The sequence below is a fragment of the Drosophila subpulchrella genome, unplaced genomic scaffold (genome assembly GCF_014743375.2).
Source record: "Drosophila subpulchrella strain 33 F10 #4 breed RU33 unplaced genomic scaffold, RU_Dsub_v1.1 Primary Assembly Seq28, whole genome shotgun sequence".
Taxonomy (NCBI): Eukaryota; Metazoa; Arthropoda; class Insecta; order Diptera; family Drosophilidae; genus Drosophila; species Drosophila subpulchrella.
In genome coordinates, this window is record NW_023665563.1 from 792,308 (window position 1) to 812,831 (window position 20,524).

The following is a 20,524-nucleotide window of genomic DNA, read 5'->3' on the forward strand; positions in this document are numbered from 1 at the left end:
TACCTCGGGGCTAGTTTTGCCGCGAATCCTTCAGCCGCTTTGGACAGGTGATGTTCCTTGGCCCACACTATGTCGCCCACCGCTGGTGACCATTGCCTTCTTCTCAGATTATAGTGTCTGGCTTGGTCCTGGGACGCCTTTTCCATATTTCGCCGCACGATCTCGAATACCTCTCTTAGTTTGTTGGCATTTTCCTCAGGGGTCTCCGTAGCTCGTCCAGTTCCTAGGGTTTCCTTATCGTATAGGCTGCTGGGTAGACGTGGTTCCCTTCCCTGGGTAAGAAACGCCGGTGTATGGCCGGTGGATTCCGATGTGCTCGTGTTTACTGCTAGCATAATCTCCGGCCACTTCTCGTCCCAGTTTCTCTGGTCCTGCCCTGTGAACTGCGCAATCATGGTTTTGACCGTTCTGTTTGCTCGTTCGGTCGGATTCTCTTTTGGTGTGTATGGCGCGGTGAATTGTTGACTGATACCCATCTCAGCCAGGAAATTTTTAAATATGCGGCTTGCAAACTGTACTCCATTGTCCGTTATGACCACCTTCGGGACCCCGTACCTTGCGATTATGCGCTCCCTAAACGCCTTCTTGAGCGACTCTGCTGTCGCACTGCGTAGGGGCACCAGTTCCGTCCATTTCGAAAACCTGTCAATCATGACCAGCAACATTTGGTTCCCGTGCTTAGATCTTGGTAGGGGTCCCACGAAGTCTGCACATACCGTGGCCCATGGTTCCTCCGGCACTTGGGTCAACATCTTCCCGGCCGCCTGCATCTGATTGGGCTTAAACCGCATGCAAATCTCGCATTTTCGTACGTGGGCTCGGGCGTCTCTATGCATGCCTGGCCAGTAGTATCGGGCTGCCAACCGTGCGATTGTCCTTCGGCTCCCTACGTGTCCCGCGGACGGTGCGTCGTGGTTTTCCCTCAACACTGTTTCTCGTAGTGACTTCGGGACGCACATCTTCCATGAAGCGACGTCTTCACTGCCTGCTCGGTGAGGTATGTTTCTGTACAGTGTCTCACCATCCATAACATAATCCGGGTACTTCTGCAGTTGGGTCCTTATCTTTTCGCCCATGTCCTTGATCCAGCTGCACTCTCCTGAGGTTATTGTTGCCGATGCCTCTTTTACTCCTCGTAGCGTCTCTGGTAGTGGTTGTCTTGATAATGCGTCGGCCACCACGTTTAGCTGGCCCTTTCTGTACGCTATCTCAAAGTCGTACTGTTGTAGCTCCAGGGCCCATCTGGCGATCCTTCCTGAAGGGCTTTCGATGCTGTTGAGCCACTTCAGGGCCATGTGGTCGGTTACTACCTTAAAGTGGTAACCTTCCAGATATGGCCTGAGCTTCCGGATCGCCCAGACGATCGCCAAGCACTCCTTCTCCGTTGTCGAGTAGTTCTTTTCCGCGCCGTTCAGTGTTCGGCTCGAGTAGGAGATTACTCTTTCGCCCTTTTCGGTGTCCTGGGTCAGTATCGCTCCGATGCCGTAGTCGCTGGCGTCTGTTTGCAGGATGAAAGTTCTACTGAAGTCCGGGCATGCTAGCACTGGATCTGCCACGAGTCTTGCCTTAACCTCCTCAAACGCCATCTGGTGCTCTGGTGTCCACTCCCACTTACTGCCTTTGCGCAGCAGGTCGTTCAGGGGTTTGACGATTCTGGAAAAGTCTGGTACAAACCGGCGGTACCACGACGCTACTCCTAGGTATTGCCGGAGCTCTTTGACAGTCGATGGCGGTTCTAGTTCGGCGATGGCGGCTACTTTTTCTGGATCTGTTCCTATTCCCTCGCTAGTCACTCGATGTCCCAGATACAGCAGCTCCTTTTTGAAGAATTGGCATTTTTCTGGATTCAGCCTCAGATTTGCCTCCTTTAGACGCCGGAACACTTCCCTCAGGTTTCTTTTGTGTTCTTCTAGCGTGCGACCGATCACTATTATGTCATCCTGGTACGCGAATGCGTGAGGTGACATCTCGGGGCCAATTACTTGGTCCAAGACTCGCTGAAACGTTGCCGACGCCGAGTGAAGTCCGAACGGCATTACCCTCCACTGAAACAGACCTTTGCCTGGTACCGTAAATGCTGTATATTGCCTGCTACTTTCTTCCAGTGGGATCTGCCAGTATCCATCCTTCAGGTCCAAACTGCTGATGTACCGCGCTTCTCTTAGTTGATCTAGGATGTAGTTTATGCGGGGCATTGGGTAGGCATCCTTCACTGACTTCGCGTTGATCTGCCTGAAGTCGACACACAGTCTCCACTTGCCTGTCTTCTTTTTCACCATCACGATGGGGGAGCTGTATGAGCTCTTTGAATGCTCTATGAACCCCATTTGGAGAAGCTCGTCCACCTTTGCGTTGATTTCCCCTTGAATTTTTGGGTTCTTTGGGTAGTATCTCTGCTTGATTGGCTTGTCGTCCTTCATTTTGATCTGGTGTTCTGCCATATTCGATGTTCCCGACATTGTGCTGAAGTCTGCCAGCTCTGTTTCAAGGAACGCTGTAGTATCGTCCAACTCGTTTACTTGTTGAACGACTGCTACTGATAGCTTCTCCTCGAGCCATCCATTGTGTCGGTTCCTGGCTGGTATTATTATTTCGTGTCCAGCACACCTTATCTCGGTTCCGACTTGTTTCAGGAAGTTCCATCCCAACACTAATGGATCCAATACCCCGGGTAAAATCAACAGGCTCATGGTCACTTGTTTGTTGCCGAATTTGACCTCCACCTCGAGCTGCGCATTAATTCCGCCGCACCTTCCATCTGCCAACCTAACTTGCCGTCTCGTCCTGGTAATCTTTCCTAGAGCAGCAATAGTGTCCGCCAATTCTTCGCTAACGAAGCTTGCCGTTGCTCCGGTGTCGATTGTGGCTTTGTAGCTTTTCCCACCAATCATCACAGCTGCGGACAACTGCTGCTCCTCCTCGATTAGCTCGCCCGTTAGTTTGGAGAGGTGGCATTGTGCGATCCCCGCTCGCCTCTCTGCGGCTGAGATCGCTGGCCATTTCCCGATCGTTGGCAGCAATCAACGCTCCTAACACCCACCTTGCCGCATATCCAGCAAAACAGCAGCCGCTGGTTACGACATCCTCTAGCCCAGTGTCCGTTCCCACCGCATTTCCGACAGGCCTCCTGCGGGTCTGTGATATGGGTGGCATCTTGTGGCCTCTGTGTGTTGCTTGGCGGCCTCCACAAGGTGTTGTTTGGATGTCTCTGTTGCTGTGGGGGTGGTGTGCCATGACCTCCGCGTGGTGCGTCTGTTGCCTGCTGTCGTCTGGCTTGGTGTGGTGGTGACCATTGGTCGTTTCCTCGTATGTCCTGGTTATCTGTCTCCTCGCATCTTCTGCATGTCACCTGTGTTGGTGACGCCGACTTGGTCCTTGAGAACTTGTTCTCCTGTGCGAAAACTTCCCGTTCCTTTTCAAGTTCTTCGTACTCGTCTGCTAATATCATCAGCGTGTCCAGGTCCGACACTTTGTATGCCCTTAGGAAGATCCTTAGACTAGGGGTGCAGTTTTCCTTGATGATCCTTAGGGTCTCTTTAGCGGAGTAATTAAGTGGCCTCACCATCGTCTGCATGTCGATCATGTAGTCCTTGAACGACTCGCTGAAGCCCTGCTTCCTTTGCCGGACCTGGTCCGCTAGCCTGGTGAAGAAATCTCTTGGCAGGAAATATGTGTGGAAACTTTCAATGAATTCTACCCAAGTTCTCCACTGCTTATTGTTGGCGATGAACCATTTCAAAGCCCTTCCTTTTAGCAACTCTGGCATCGCTCGAGGGATCATATCGAGCTCCAAACCGTACGTGTTGGCGGACCATTCTACTTGCTCCAGGAACTCGAATGGTTTTTCCGCCCCGTCGAACCTGAACGACCATTCACGGACCTGTTTAGCGACCTTTGCATAGTCCGACTGGCTTGGTCTCGGGGTTAGCGCTGCTGCTTTCTTTTCTTGGCTTGATTCTCTCCTGTGGGCCTCTTTTTGCATGTTGTCAATGCTCAGGCTTGCCACAAAGTTGTCCCCTTCAGCGTTCGTTAGCGTAATGCTCGGGCCGGCTCTGTCGTAGTATGTTGCTTCCAGCTCGGCCCAGATGTCGACGAGTTGTGGGTCGTTTTCTGTTTCTGAGTAGTATTCCGACAGTGCCTTCCTCATGTCGTCTAGCCTGCCCTCCAGGGCGACATTGAGCCTCTGTGCGACGTGGGCGAAGTCTTCCTTCTTGAGGCGGTAAATCCACTTCTTTCCCATTTTTACTGTGCTGTTCTCACTGTTGGGACAATCACGTTGGGCGCCAGATGTAACGAACTGATTTTGTATGTCTGCTCGCTACGAGATTCGTGCGGCTAGCTCAGAAGATTGTGCGTTCGTCCCACCAAATTTATATGACGTGACTGCCCCGTAGATCAGTGAGAAAACAATGGGTTCAAATGGCAACAGTGGGATTTATTCTCGTGGTACACAGTGGGTGTGTGGCTATGCTGGCTTCTGTATCTCCTCGTTCTGGTTCCGTCGGCTGCTGGTGCTCCTCCTTCTGGCTTGTCGACGCGTTGACTCGGCTTCCGCTTGGCCCCTGGGTCTCGGGACGCTCGTAGTGGCCGCCTCTGCTCACTCGCCGACGCGCTGCCTCGGGGTCGCTTGTTGCGCCTTAGACTCGCAAAGAGCTCGGCCTTGTGGGCTTAGGGAAGCGTCACCGTTCTCAGACTAGGGTGAACAAGCCTTGCTCTCCAGGCCGACGCCTTTCGAGGCAATACCTGTCCCTTGCTCTGTCCCGGACGGTCCCGCTAGGTTCTTGCTCAGATCGCGCTGACAGTCCAGGCTGTCGCCAGGAGGCTGCCTAGCAGTTCACTTCGCTTTACGCCTAGCGCAGACGAACGTTCCACCCGGCTTCACCCTAATGCTTATCGTCCGTGACGCGCCTGCGCTCCCCAATGAGCTCCGCGCGGCGGTGGTAACGTGGCTGCCGGAAATGTCTGCTGGCGTCGCTGCCGATGTCTTCTGCGTTGTCTCCTGACCAGTAGCTTGTCGTTCTGGCACTCGGGGAGTTGGGTGGTTGCAGTTCAGGAACTTCGCCGGTAATCGCAGGGCTCTCCAGGCGCTCGCCTCTCGAAACCGCAAACCGATCTACCGCTCGTCCGTCACGCCAGGTCCTGCTTGGTCGGGCAAGGTACGCTGGGTCTCCGACAGCTTTCCTCCCCGAACTGACGGTTCCTCGTCGTAGGACTCTTTCGCTTGTCTCTGACGGACCCGCCGGGCGACTCGCCAGGGTGTGGTCGCGACAAAGTTGGAAAACGAACGCCTTGACTTAGCCGTGTGTTGCCTTCCGGAACTCAGCCACTTGTGTCCCAATTCGGAGATTCCTGATGTCCCAATCCCGAACGTCTCGACGTGGCGATCTTGCTCCTTGTGTGCTTCCCACGGCGCTGCTTCCGACGACTTGCTTGGTTGTAGCTCCCTCGTAGATTGCTTGCTTGACTGACTGTTCACTTGGTACTTTGACTGATCTTGAAGGTTTGACTCCTCGTGATCGACTGATCCAGCTGCCAGCGCTCTGCGGCCTTATATAGGGCTTCCGGGAACCGTTATTCCCCTTTTGCGCACGGCACGCTGGATCTCTCCACTCCGGGTCCAAAGTCCGCGCCTCCTGGTTGACCCACTTGTCCTTCGCGTACCGCTCCAATCGATGTTCCGCCCACTGCTGCCGTCCCGCTGATTCACATGATGTTTGTGGCACGCCTGTGTGCCACTCCACTGCCGAGATGTGGCACTTCTTCTCCCGGTCCAAAGTTCACGGGAGAGTCCAAAGTCCGGTGCAATTCCGTTATCCGCTTTTGCACACGGCACTCTTGCTCTGCCCGCCAAGTCTCCATTCTCTCTCGATCTCCATCCTTGGTCTCCAAACTCTCTCGCTCTCCTTCGTTGGTCTCCAAACTCTCTCGCTCTCCTTCGCTGGTCTCCAAACTCTCTCGCTCTCCTTCGCTGGTCTCCAAACTCTCTCGATCTCCTCGCCGCGCCGTTACTACGCGAATTCGCCGCGTATCTGGTAAGCGGCCGGCCATCTGCTGCTGCTTCTATTTGTGGGGAGTTATTCAACTCCTCACATTGTTTTTAATAAAAGCGATGTTTTTCTATGTTCGGTTTTTTGCTTGGTTACAAACATTACACTCATTAATTAAATTCTGAATTAAATTCTGGTAGTCGGGATAATAATAGGTTTCTTTGAAAAGCCTTAACATTTTTCCAATTCCTGGGTGCAATAGTTTTTCGTGGTTGCTAACAATAATTTCTTTAAATTCAGCGTAAGTTTTTATGTCCTGTAATTTATATACTGCTCTTACAATTTTTGTAGTAGTGTTCATAACCTGTTTAAAAGCTTCTTGAATGATTTCAAAATCAGAGTCGTGTTCGATGTAAAGTGCACTTGACTTGGTACAAAAGTGTTTTATTAATATTTGCTTAGCTTTTTCGATGTTTAATTCATTAAACATTATTTTAATCTTGACATTCTTAAAATAATTTTCACTTTCTTCACCTTCCGTATTGCTTCGAATCATTTCTACCTGTCTTGCGAAATGATTGATTGGTTTTTCAGTAATTGTTATTAAATTTTCATTATCTTCTTCAGCGCTATGTGCTGTTGCTTTGTTACTGCCATAGTATACTTCGTTAATTTTGATTCTTGACAATGCATCGGCTACGTGATTTTGCTTTCCTTCTAAATATTTTATTTCGAAGTCATATTCTCCTAACCTTATCTTCCATCTTTGCAGTTTCATATTAGGTTCTTTGATATTGTTTAGCCAGACTAACGGCTTATGGTCACTTAATATCTCAAATCTTCTTCCGAATAAATAGGGTCTTAAGGTTCTTGTTGCCCATACTATAGCTAATAATTCTTTTTCAATTGTACTATAGTTTTCTTCATGTGCATTTAGAGTCCTACTAATGTAACTGATTGGTTTGTTATCCTGAGAAAGAACTGCTCCTAATGCAAAGTTGCTAGCATCAGTAGTTAATTGAAACCTTTTTCCAAAATCTGGACAAATCAGTATGGGATCGTTTATGATAAGTTGTTTTAATTTTTTGAATGCTGCAATAAATGTATCATCTTTGAATGTCACTTAAGAACCAGCTTTTAAACATTTAGTTAAAGGTTTTGAAATGTCTGCGAAGTTTGGAATGAATTTTCTGTAATAACCGCAAAGACCAAGAAATGATTTTATTTCTTTTTGAGTTTTGGGAATTGGAAATTTATTGATTGCCTTAACCTTTTCTGGATTTGGCATTACACCGTTTGGTCCAACTATGTGTCCCAAAAATTCTGTTTCTATTTTCAAAAATTCACATTTGTCTAGTTGTAACTTTAGATTAGCGTTTTTAAGTTTTTCGAAAACAATTTTTAATGAAGTAAGGTGTTCGTCAAGAGACGTAGAGAAAACAATTATATCGTCCAAGTATACAAGGCAATGCTTGTTTATTAATTCACGAAGGACATTGTTCATGCATCGCTGAAAGGTTGCAGGTGCATTTTTTAATCCAAATGGCATTCGTGTGTACTCGTAGTGTCCGTACTTTGAGGAAAACGCTGTTTTGTTTATGGAATTTTGGTCCATTTCGATCTGGTGGAAACCTTTAGCCAAATCAATGGTGGTAAAATATTGACACCGTCCTAGCTTGCCTAGTATTTCGTCCATATTGGGAATGGGAAATTTATCACTAATAGTGATCTCATTTAAGCCCCTATAGTCTACTACAAGTCTAAATTTTTGGTTACCTGAAGCATCTTCTTTTTTTGGTACTATCCACAATGGACTGCAATAAGGTGATTGGCTGTGCCTAATTATTCCTTGCTTTAACATATCCTGTATTTGAGATTCAACTTCTTTTTCAAATGAAAAAGGATACCCATACGGTTTTTTATAAATTGGATTTTCATGATGAGTTTTTATTTCATGCTTAACAACATTCGTAAAGGTCAAATTTTCACCATCACGATATTGAATGCATTTATATTGGTTAATTAATTTTAATAATTTAACTTTTTCTTCTTCATTTAAGTGTTCTAAGCGATAACTTTTTCCCTCTGCTAATTCATTTTGAACAGCATAATTTATTTCATCAGTATAATTTTTAGATTTTAGCAATGCCTCAAAATCATTTATTTGTGTTGGATTTTTCAAACTAATGTTTTTGTGTAAAAAAATGCGGCCACTAATAGTAGTGCGACTATTTAAATAATCAATATTTGCCTGGTTTGCCTCTAGTAACTTTCGTCCTAGTAGTATGTCATAATTGGAAGAAAAGTCGTGAATATAAAATATTTGTTCTTGAGTAAATAAACTATTAGGTGCAACTTTTACAAATTCATTTAGTTCATAATGACCTGTCATAGTGCGTATAATTGTCGGATCTTTATGTATGCTCCCGTTGAGAAAATTCTTTTTCATTAAGTTAATTGATGAACCGGTATCGACGAGGCAACGATAATTATGATTATTTATAGTTATTTCTATGTATGTAATTGGTCCGAGGCTTGCATTGGAAAATTTTCATTTTCATTATAAACATCTTCTTTGTACTCCTTATTTTGTTGATAATTTTCGTCTTCTTGCATTCTTGATTGTCCACTATTACTTTCTCTGACTCTCTTTTGTGATTGGTTGGGTACTGAGCCCGATCGTCCACTTGGCTGTTGGCTTTGATTCATTGTATTATTTTGCTGTCCCTGAATTAAATTTCTTCGAAACTCTTGGTAACTTCCCCTATTTCGGTCAAAAGTATTATTTCTGTTATTCGATTGGAACCTATAATTTTGTGGAACCATTCTTTGGGGTTGGTTGGGGTGTGGTTGAATTGAAAGAGCTGGGCCAGGATTAAATTGTTGGGTGTTGTACAAATTAGTGAAAGGGTAGGGGTTACGTGTATAATTTGTTTGTTGATGCTTTTGAATTTTATTAACATTGATGTTATAATGTTTTAAATTTTCATTTTCTTCGTATAGCCCTTCTTGCTGAGCCGCTTGTTTCAGTTTAAGTACTGTTGAAATATCGCTTCTTGCTAATGTCATAAAAATTCTATCAGGTAATTTTCGTTGTATTAGGTTCTTTGTAGTCCTAAACATTGCTTCTGTGTACAATATTAATTCATTTGGATTTCCCTCAAGTTCTAATTTGTTGCTTATAACTAGCTGCTTAAGCTCGATCTCGTTACAAAATTTTCTTAGATTACCTTGAAAATTAGTATTGTATAATCAGGTGTTTGCGTTTTGTACTCGTCGATTAGGGCTGCTCTAAGATCTGGCCAGTTGTTGACTTGTAGAACTTGCAGAATCCTCTGGGCATCACCGGTGATTTGAAGTTCAATTGCTCCAAATATAACGCTTGTCTGTCGATCATTGGTTGTAGGATACAGACGCAAAAGGTAGTTAACTCTTCTGACAAAGGTTCCTAGGGTAGATGGATCTCCTTCAAACGTTGAAATATTCCGGATCTGGGACAAAAGCTGATTTAAGTTTTGCTCCGTCAATGGGTTGGGTGCCACACCAATTTGTGGTTGCCCTTGAGCTGGTGGTTGTTGGTCCATTTTGTTGTGTTTAATTAAATTCCACTCAACTTTATTACTGACCGAATTGGATTTATTCAGTAGTCGATTGAAATTTAATTTTTTATATTTTTTGTTCAGTGCCTTTAATTTGCACTTAGGTTCTTTTGCGGATCTCTTAGTTGCACTTCCGAGCTAGTCGAATAAATTGCTTACTTGTGGGCAATTCCACGCGCTGATCTGGATATCCTAGTTGTTTAGAAATATCCTTTTAATTGATCAGTAAGCTACTAACTTTGTTTTTTCGCAAGGATATATTTTTTAAAGAGATCCTACCGACTGCGCCATTTACATGAGTCGTTCTTCGCCCGAATAAAAAATCAGGAGATTTTTTATATTGGTTGGTTATTCTTTATTAGAACGTTGGAAAAAGACTAATTGTATGTTACAGAATTGGTTAGAATGAAACCTCGGTTTGCGTCTTAGAATTTACTGTTAGTGCATTAGGTGACGCAATCGCAAGTGGATGATGCGATCGCCACTTCTTTGTTTATGTTTACATAATTCGGTCTTATTAGATTTTGCGATCTTATTGGATTTTTACGTTTATGGAATTACGTAATTGTTGACATTCGGACCTTATCAATTTTCTTTGTTTGTTTGCATTGCGGGATCTCGAGCTTTTGTATCGTTTTTAATCAAAGCCGAAATTGGCGATTCTGTTTATTTGTGAACGGTTTCGTTCTTTAAACTGGTGGCCGTTGAGAAATCGCAGTGCAGACACGTCACTATATATATATTCATAAAAAAATGGGAACCTCGTTCCGGCAAATTTACCCTCTTTTTAGTACTGGGCGTCTCCTTTGGGAGACGTTACAGTTGGCTTATATATATATAAACGTGCAATATGTATAAAAAATTAAGTTACATAAAAAAAAATAACACAATTGCTGTATAGATATGTATGCATCGTCGGGAGTTCCACTGCGGCACACGTCAGTTCCAATGCTTTGGCTGGGGCTTGTCTGTGCAGCTCCAGTTTCTTGTTCAACGTATTTGTGGGTTATGTTACACTTGCATTCACAAATGCGTGCACACGCAAATTTTTTGTAATTGTTTTGGCAATTCACTTTTTGTTTGTTAGTTTAAATGCAATTTATTCGCCATTTATTGGTTTTATTGTCTTTTTCTGTTTCACTTTGCTGCAACTGCTTTGCTTATGCTCCTATGTGAGTCCCTACTTTCTGCATGGCGTGATGTTGGTCGCGGCGTCTCTGAACAAAGCGCTTGTAGATCCTAACGACTTTAAGGATCACCAGAACCAGGAGTAGTCCAACGATGAGTTTCATGGTCTTGTTAACATCATGGTTATCGTCCTTGTGGTCTACGATCTCCACGGTGTTAATAACATTGGCGGTGCTGCCGGCCATATACTTTTATCACTAATACCCTTCGTCCTTCAGGATGTGTAGGTAGACTTTCATCAGGATGCGGTCGATTGCAAGACCGGTAAGAAGGATTTTCTTCCAGATAGGGCTGGCTTCCAGGTGTGAGGATGCGTGAAACACACCCTCCACATTTCGCCACTTTTATTCTTTCCGCCACGAAGGCATACAATTGGATATTACGGCACGTCGGCCATTTATTTATAAGTTATAAGCATAAGTTAGCCATAAGTCGTTGCGCCACGAAGGCAATTTATTGAAGTTCAAACTAGAAGCTAAGCTTATCAGATTTAAATATCGCGCGCACCAGGGCTGGAAAACCACCCAGTGTTGGTCAACCGAGGGCCAACAGCTGATAGTGCCGATAGCGATAGGCGGAGGATCGATAAGAAACCGTGTTGGGAAACGAAAAAACCCGGCAAACCAAGCTCACATGCGGCCGCAAGGGCGGAAGCTCGCTCTCATTCCCGAATGGCAGAAAAGGCGACCAGACCTAGGAGCGGACTTCAACCCGGGGTGGCACAGCGGCACGAGCGTCGGCACGCCGGATCCAAGGAGTAAGTGGGACACAGACAATAGAGATCAGACTGAGTGCGAGTAGGGGACTAGGAAAATAACTTGTGAAACTAGCGAATAATAAAAATAAAAGAGAATGAAGAAGTATGTGTCCGCGTGAATTTTTCGGGAACCCACGTGCAGTGATTTGTGCCGGTCGGGAATCGTGTTGCATTAGAGAAGCTTGGACGGTGCAAACGACCACCCGATCGCCCACAAGGAGCATAGGAAAGGATCGCCTCTGGCCACCCTCTCCTGGGAACCCCGCCCCAAATACGGTTTAGGTAGTCGCGAGCCACGTGCAGTGATCTGTGCCGGTCGGGAATCGTGTTGCGCCAGAGACGATTACTCAGTGCAAACGACCACTCGATCGACCACAGGGAGCACAGGGAAGGGTCGCCTCCGGCCATCCTCCCCTCGGATCCCTACCCACTACCCCAGTAGCTTGTGAGTCGCACATCCAGGGGGAACGGCCACGCCGTCCAGTTTTGTTGGTATTTTCTCATTGATCGGCCACACCGCTCGTTTCGTTAGTATTTTCGCCGGGAGCAGCCCCGCCCTCCACTATACCTTCCGGGTGCCGTGTTGCGCTAGAGCCGCTTACTCGGTGCAACGCGGATACTCTGGCCTCTTTTCCCCACAAATCCCCTCGGCAACTCCCCGTCCAGTTTCGTTCCAATATTTTTCTACAAATTTAACTGTAGAGGACCCTGGCCGGACTGAGTTTTATCCCAGCCTATGAAAGGATGGGAACGTTCTTTTTATTGATGGACGTTGATGCACTACGAGCAGTACAAACAAGTGGCCCAACGACACCAAGCACGTGCTTGTTACGCGCGGGGCCCTTTTATCAATTTGGGCAAAAATACGAGTTCGCGAGGAAGATACAAAAAACAAATAGAGACGGGACACAAATGAAAATAAAAGAAGCATCTAAGAAAGAAGCAAATGAGTTAAAATATTAGTTTTTAATACCGGGATAGAAGTTGAAGTGCAAAGTAAATGATAAAGGTTATTATAATTATTACATAGAACGCGAAAGGGCTCGTGCAGACAAAAATGTACATCGTGGCAAATTTAGGGGATAATAATTTCGTGTAAGTCTAACAGGAACATTGAAAGTTAGGCGGTTTACAAGTTCTACAGAATCAATATCACCTCTTATAAGATTTTGCATAAAAATAGTACCAAGCATTGTTCTACGATTTGCAAGGGTAGGTAAATTAAGCAATAGTAATCTACTCTGATAGGAAGGTAGCCTTACGTTTTGATCCCAGTTCAAACTACGAAGGGCAAAAAGAAGAAATTTTTTTTGTACCGACTCAATACGGTCAATGTGCACTTGATATTGTGGACTCCAAACCGAAGAACAATATTCCAAGATAGGACGGACAAGGGAGGTAAATAATAATTTGGTTGTATAAGGGTCATCAAATTCTTTTGACCAACGCTTTATAAACCCAAGAACACTCATGGCCTTGTTGACAGTGGACATTATGTGGCAGTCAAATTTAAGTTTTGGGTCCAGAAGAACGCCTAAGTCATTAACGGAATATATACGGTCGAGTGACGTATTTTGAAGAGAGTAACTAACAAATGTAGGAGTACCCCTATAAAAAGTCATAACGTTGCATTTAAGGCAGTTCAAATTTAAAAGGTTATACTCACACCATCCCTGAAAACTATCAATATCTGACTGTTAGTTGAAGCCCGATGCTATATCATTATGTGATAAACAAAGCTTAACATCATCAGCAACCATTAGTACACGAGAATGTTTTATGGTAGAGGGAAGATCGTTAATAAACAAAGTAAACAGCAAAGGACCCAAATGACTACCCTGAGGCACTCCAGATGTCACGTAGATCAATTTTGAAACAGCGTTCTTGAATATAACCCTCTGAGTCCTACCATTCAAATAACTTGAAATCCAAGTTAATAGATTACGTGGAAACCCAAGCTGATTTAATTTAAATAAGAGAAGAGAGTGGTTGACAGAGTCAAAGGCCTTACTAAAATCTGTGTATATAACGTCAGTCTGCATTTTATTCTTAAATCCATTTATTACAATAGATGACAATTCCAGAAGGTTGGTGGTGGTCGATCTTCGCTTAACAAAACCATGCTGACACGGTGATATTAGCGAGGAACATAAATGTTGCAAATGAGAAGTAATAATACGTTCAAATGCTTTAGGAATTGCCGACAATTTAGAAATACCTCTGTAATTCTGGGCATCCGCCTTCGCACCCTTTTTGTGAAGTGGAATGATAAAAGAGTCCTTCCAGATAGTAGGAAAAACTGACGATGAAATAGACAAATTAAAAAGTTTAAGAATCGGTTTACATATGGTTGACGCACAAAACTTAAGCACACACCCGGGGAGTCCATCAGGACCGGGAGAATAAGTTGGCGTTGTTTTTTCTAAGTCTCTTACGAGAGAAATTTCCGTAATTTCAGGGGTAAAGATACAATTTGCCTTATTTAAGGGATTAGGGTAGTTAGAATTTGACCAAGCAGCCGAACTATAAGTAGTTTGGAAAAACTCGGCAAATAAATCAGCAATTTTAGAATCCGTCGATGCCTCCATTGAGTTAAAACGTACCGATGAAGGCAATGCTGACGACTTACGCTTGGCATTGACAAAGTTATAAAACTGCTTCGGATCATTTGAAAATTCAAATTTACATCGACTTAAATACATAGAATAGCAATGACTATTGAGAACATTAAAATCCGATCGAGCCACCACATATTTCGAAAAATCAGATGGCTTACCCGATTTCTTATACTTTTTATAAGTGTTTGTCTTAAGGTTTTTAAGTCTTTGAAGCGCATTGGTAAACCAAGGTGGCCTGTTTGTCTTTGAAGGAAACCTATCAGGAACGCATTCATTAAAAAAGGTATTTAACACTATATAGAAGTGTTCAGTGGCACTTTCAATATCCATACAATTGTACAATTCTGTCCAATTATATTGAGAAATCATGTCGTTAAGTTTTTTATAGTTGCATTTTCGGAAACATCTCATTTTAGTTTGAGAAACTAAAGGAGAGAGGGTATCAACGCATGGGAGGCAGATTGTCAATTCCATTGTTGGATGATATCGGTCTTCAGGTACAACAAGAGCGTCAATTCTAGATACCGTGACTTCAGACGGGTCTGAAACAAACACGAGATCTAGTTGTCTATTTAATGAATTCCGTATAAAGCTTACTTGCTGTAACGATAATTCTAGAAGACCATCTACAAAATCATGGGCGGATAGAGGTATAGCGACTAGTGAGTCAGTAGGAGGAGACCAAGAAATATCCGGGAGATTAAAGTCACCCAAAACAATCAAACAGATTTTATCGCAGTCAGGTGGTGCTCATAAATTAGTATATCAGAGCCAGGTGGAATATAGGAACATGTAACAAATATTGAGAATGATTGCAAGGAAACTTTCACACTAACAAATTCAATTTCATTAGGAGTATCAGAGTGAATTCTCTCGGATGTTAGGCTGGTGCTAACGGCAATCAGCACACCGCCTCCCCTACGTGAGGAGCGATCGGTCCTATAGGCATTAAAATTGTTAGACAGAACTTCATTGTCAGATATCTCTGGTTTCAGCCAAGTTTCCGTAAAAGCCAAAATATCAGCAGTAAATGCAGAGGAGTCAGCATAAAGCTTGGGTAGCTTCATATTTAGTCCCCTAACATTTTGGTAAGCCAAAAATAAACTTCTTCGGGACACATGTCTTCTTCCAGTCGTGATCCTCAGGAGTTGCACTTCTAAACCAGTGCCAGGGAGATCAGAACAAATTCTGTCTATCTTCTCTATTTGGCTGGGGTCTTTTACACCGGACTAGAGCTAGTCCTAGAAACACCTAGTGATCACAAGGGAGATTTTCACTCCAGACTTGCGGCTCGCAATGATAACGTACAACGTAGAGGAAGCGTTGATGATATGCGAGAGATGTTCTCCCAAGGAAACCAATTCAACAAAACCAAAGCCTCGACTACAGCAAAAGTCACATGCAGGAGGTGCGATGACACTGACGGGCACCGAACTGCCCAGCCTGGGCAGCAAGCAAACACGCTTTGGGGACCACAAAACACCACCCAAACGCCACAAGGACCAGCTCCAGTAGGCAACCAAGCCCAAACCCACATTACCGATCCACAGAAAGCCTGTCACAAGTGCGGTGGTGACGGATATTGGGCAAGAGGTGGCCGAAATCAGCAGTTGCTTTCATGCTGGATGTACGGCTGGTTTGGAATGAAAATCTTGGAATGCTGCCAAAGAGCGGAAAATGGCCGGCGATCCGAGCCGCAGAGAGGCGAGCGGGGGTCGCAAGGTATTACCTCTCCAAGGTATTACCTCTCCAATCTAACTGGCAAGCTTATCGAAGAGTAGCAGCAGTTTTCCGCAGCGGTGACGATCGTTGGAGACTCGTACAGAGCCATAATCGACACCGTAGCAACAGCGAGCTTCATTAATGAAGGGCTGGCGGACAATCTGGCAATCCATGCCCAATGCCACGTATAAACACATACTGAACCAATTACAAGAAGCACGGTATATCAGCAGCCTGGACTTAAAGGAAGAAATAACCAGAAACAAAACACTGCTCTCACGGTGCCAGTAAAGGGGCTGTTCAAGTGGAGGATAATGCCGCTTGGAAAACACTCGTCATCTGCAACATTTCAACGTGCCGTGGTCTAAGTGATCGGACCGGTGATGTCACCACAAGCGTTCGCGTTAGTTAAGGCAATATAATTGGACTCACTAAACAAGCACAAAAGGATAATCATAGAGAAGTGTTTCGGCGTCTGAAGGAGGCGAGCCTGAGAATAAGCCCAGAAAGGTGTATATTTTTCATTTTACCTACGGAACCGCGAAAAAGCCAAGGGAGCGAAAAGGTATTCTCGTGCTCTAGTCAAACCTTAAATGGAGCCGAGAAGAATTATTCGAGAACGGAGAAAGAGGCCTTGGCCCACGTCTGGACAATACGCAAACTAAGGACTTACCTGGAAGGCTACCACTTCAAGGTTGTAAAGGCTCACATGGCACTAAAAAGGCTGAATAGCATCGCAAACAGACTTTGAGATTTCGTACAGAAAGGGCCAGTTAAACGTGGTGGCGGACGCTCTGTCCAGACAGTCGATGCCGGAAACCCTACGGAGAGCCATACAGTCTGAGTCGAATGGAGAGTGCAACTGGATCAGGGACGTGCGTGTTTAAAGGCGAATAGTTGTATAGGCAGATCCCACACAGAGCTGGCAACGAAGATGTGGTGGCCTCTAAGCTGTGCGTCCCTCAAGAGCTAAGGGCAAAAGTCTTGCAAGAAAATCACGACTCACCAGCGGCCGGCTTTGTAGAAAGCCGGAAGACAATTGCCTGACTAGCAGCCCAGTACTACTGACCAGGAATGCAAAAGGAAGCAAGGGCGTACGTGCGTAATGCAAGGAGTGCCTGAAGTTCAAGCCAAACCAGACGCAAGCGGCGCGAAAACGCTGACACATATCCCGGAAAGCCAAGGGGCATCGGTGTGTGCAAACTTTGTCAGACCACTACCAAGATCGAAGCACGGGAACCAGATCTTTTTGGTGCTGATCGATCGATTTTCAAAGTGAACAGATTAAGGGCCCGAAAGTGCTGGTCACGGACAACGAGGTGCAGCTCGCCAGTCGAGCTTAAAAAAGATCCTAGGCGATTTTGAAAGTGGTTTCAATGGGCAGGACAGCTAACTTCCTTGTTGCCCGCTTGCATAGCCCAGAGTCAGTTCGGATTACTGCAACTTGCTCGACGCCATCCTCTCTGGAGACGGTGCTCTGCACCCTGCCCAGGCGCCACAGCAGGGGGTAGGTTGTCCTCCTTGACGAAGAATATGCTGCCTGGCTTTACGTTGTGCTCGGGAAAGCACCATTTCCTCCGCTCCTGCAGCAACGAGAGGTATTCGGTGCTCCATTTGAAAGAGAATTTTTGCACTCATTGATGGCGCAGATAGTATTGATGAGCTGCCGAGTTTTTAAAGGCGAGAGACATGTGGCCAAAGTTAAGGAATTCCTTTATAAAGGCTGTGTGCTGCGACTTCATATCAAAATTTCTAACTAATTTGGCCTTGAGTGTCCTAAACCGAAGAAGCGCACGATGAATAACATAGAACATCGAGACTAGTTTTGGCAGGAAGCCGAACCGAATATGGGCCAGATAACAGCCGTTGAAATAGCTGCTCCAATAGAGCTTCCTCCTCCGAAATAAATGTTGTAGAATCTGGGCAACTGTCGATTTCCCAAAATCTCTTTAGTATATCAGAAGTCGACTCTGACTCCGACTGAGTGCTGGGTTCCTGAACTGAAGAAACTAAAGATGAGCGCGTAAAGGCTCCAACCCTTAGACACCCTGAGATGATCCATGATAGAAGAGAGGGTCGGCGAGCCCGATATTTTCCGGTATTTTTAATTCGGATTCGTTAAGGTCGAAATGTGGGTGATAATCGACGATTGACTGTTTAACAGCCGATTTGTCCGATTCTACCTAGGATTCACCGATTCCTGATTTAAAAATGCTTGAGCGATGGATTTTAAGTTGATATTGATTGGCGAAACGAGAGGTGACGAAGTTAACAAGAAAGGCCGAATCGAGTAAGGCCCGGCATGGCGGTTTACGCCAGCATGGTTTTTGACATATACTGGCGGTAGCAAGCAACACTTATTTGGTATTTGGCGACAAGGCTACAGGTGGTGTTTTGGAAAAGGCTACAGAAACTAAGGATGAGATATGTGGTGGCATTTCAGGTCCAGGATGCGGAAGGGATACAATGGGATTCAATCCCATATGAAGAAGAGAATGATGCTTTTGGCGGCAGTTCCTACAGTTTCCAGACCTGCATTGCGGTAAGCTGCGTCCCTTTTGTAGGCAATTTAAACAAAGCTGCCACCTATTTGCTTCTTTATACCACTGAGTGGGTGGTTTGTGGGCCTTTTGACAAAAAATGTTCCTTGGACTCGCATAGGATACGTAATGGCAATGTTGATGAGTATGCAGTTCTTTGGCGGGCAAGCCCTCCTCCCACCTCTCCTGGTTCTGGTGGTCCAGCTTCGAAGCGATCAGATGGACTTAAACGCCGTCAAGAATCTTCTGCGTAGTTCCCATGATAGTAAGGGCGCGCAAGTGTGAATTTGCCTTGTCGCTTAACTGCCGCAAACTACTTGCGGATCTCTTCTCGACACCTGGTAGCTTGCATGATGACCGAACGTGTGCCTAAAAGTATGCAAACTTATTATCAAATCGCAAAGTTAATAATTCCAAGACCCTGCCATAATTCTTCTCAGTGGGCTTCAGGACCGAACTGTTTCTAACGCTGTGCCGTCAAAGCATGAACGAAGATGCTGGATATTTTCCACCTTTGTATGTCTTCGTTTGTTCCCACAACCGTGTTGAACAAGTCCGGCCAATCGATATACGCTCCGCCAAATCGGGGGAGCTGAAATTCCGGTAGTCTGGTAGACCTTGAATTGCATTTGGAGGCGGCACGATGCCATGCAATTCAGTTGAATTTGCCATGGACCTTCTCTTTTCATTATTTAGATGGCTGCAGATGTTTAATTTGGTTTCATGCCGTAAATATAATACGCTCACCGGATTCCATCTCCTTGATCTCCAGCCGTTCGAGGTTAAGTTGAGAGTAGTCTAAGTCGGAATTAATTCGCACGACAAAGCCTGCAACTCACTTTCGTGGAATTTGGCCAACTGCTCCTTACTCAACAATGAGTTTAATGCCGCAAGCTGGCTGGCAGAGCAAGCCTTTGCCCGATTAATATCTTCGTTCTTTATTTCGATATTTTATTATATTTCGCCATATCGAATTATTTTTGGGTAGAGTTTACGATACGAAAAGCAAAGGGCAATAAAGTCCGCTTGGCAACCGAAATTGTGTAACGCTCGGCGTTATGGAAATGTTTCGAGCAGCCGATGCTAGATGTACCTATGTACGCAGGTTTATATATCTTTGTGTGTGGCCCTTAACACAGTCTTATGTGAGGGGCGCATAGAATTAATAAAACGATATTTAATAGTTGCTTAACTTTAACGCACGTTCACGGTGAAGTCGGGGTCACAAATGTTTCGAGGGGGCATTAATTTGTTATAACAAAAAAGTATGCGTTGCCGGAACGGTGCTAAATGAAAGCCGAGAGTGTTTGCTTTTAGCGATGCAGCGATGCGACTGCGTTGCGAAAACGATAACGAGCGAATGCCAGATGAGCCGAGAGATCAGCGACTGAATGCACTTATCTCAGGTTATCCACAAATGCATGCATACAAAATAGATAATTCAGCCAGCTTTTGTTTACATTCTAGTTGTCAGTGATGCTGAAAAATAACCATCAATCAGTGACTTACCTTGAATTAAGGGACTGCTCCCGACACACAGCCTGCCGGGAAAAACCAGAGGAACTGGGACGAAAGGTGGCCAGAGATTATCTTGTCGAGTTGACACTCGATCGTATCCCAGTCAACTGGTTTCTGGTATCGGAGGCGACTCATTTCAACAAGAAGCCGTTAGGCTCCGAAAGAGTTCCTGTCGATCCTGATGTGAGATCCAGACACTCAGTTACGCAGAGCAAAGACATCCCAGCGCAGAGTCATCGCAGAGCTAGTACAGCGCAACGCGAGGACATCGACGAGCAAGGACATCGTCGAGCGGGGACATCAGATCCTACAAGCAGAGCAGGAATTCGACAGCAGCATGCCGCACGAAAGATCGACGAGGAAGGCACCCAGAACAACAGTGGGTGGAACGTTGGACTTTCATTAAGCATTCGCTACAGGGACTGCTGGCAGAAGCCGTCAAAAGGAACTGAGGGAGCGTCTGGCGGGACCGGCCGGGACAGAGCAAGGCTCTGGCTGGCGGCCCCAACAACCCTAATCTTCTTCATCTCGTACGAGTGGTGGCAGAAGTGACCAGAGCAGCGGAGGCCACCGAGAGCGGAGTACTGCGAGAAGC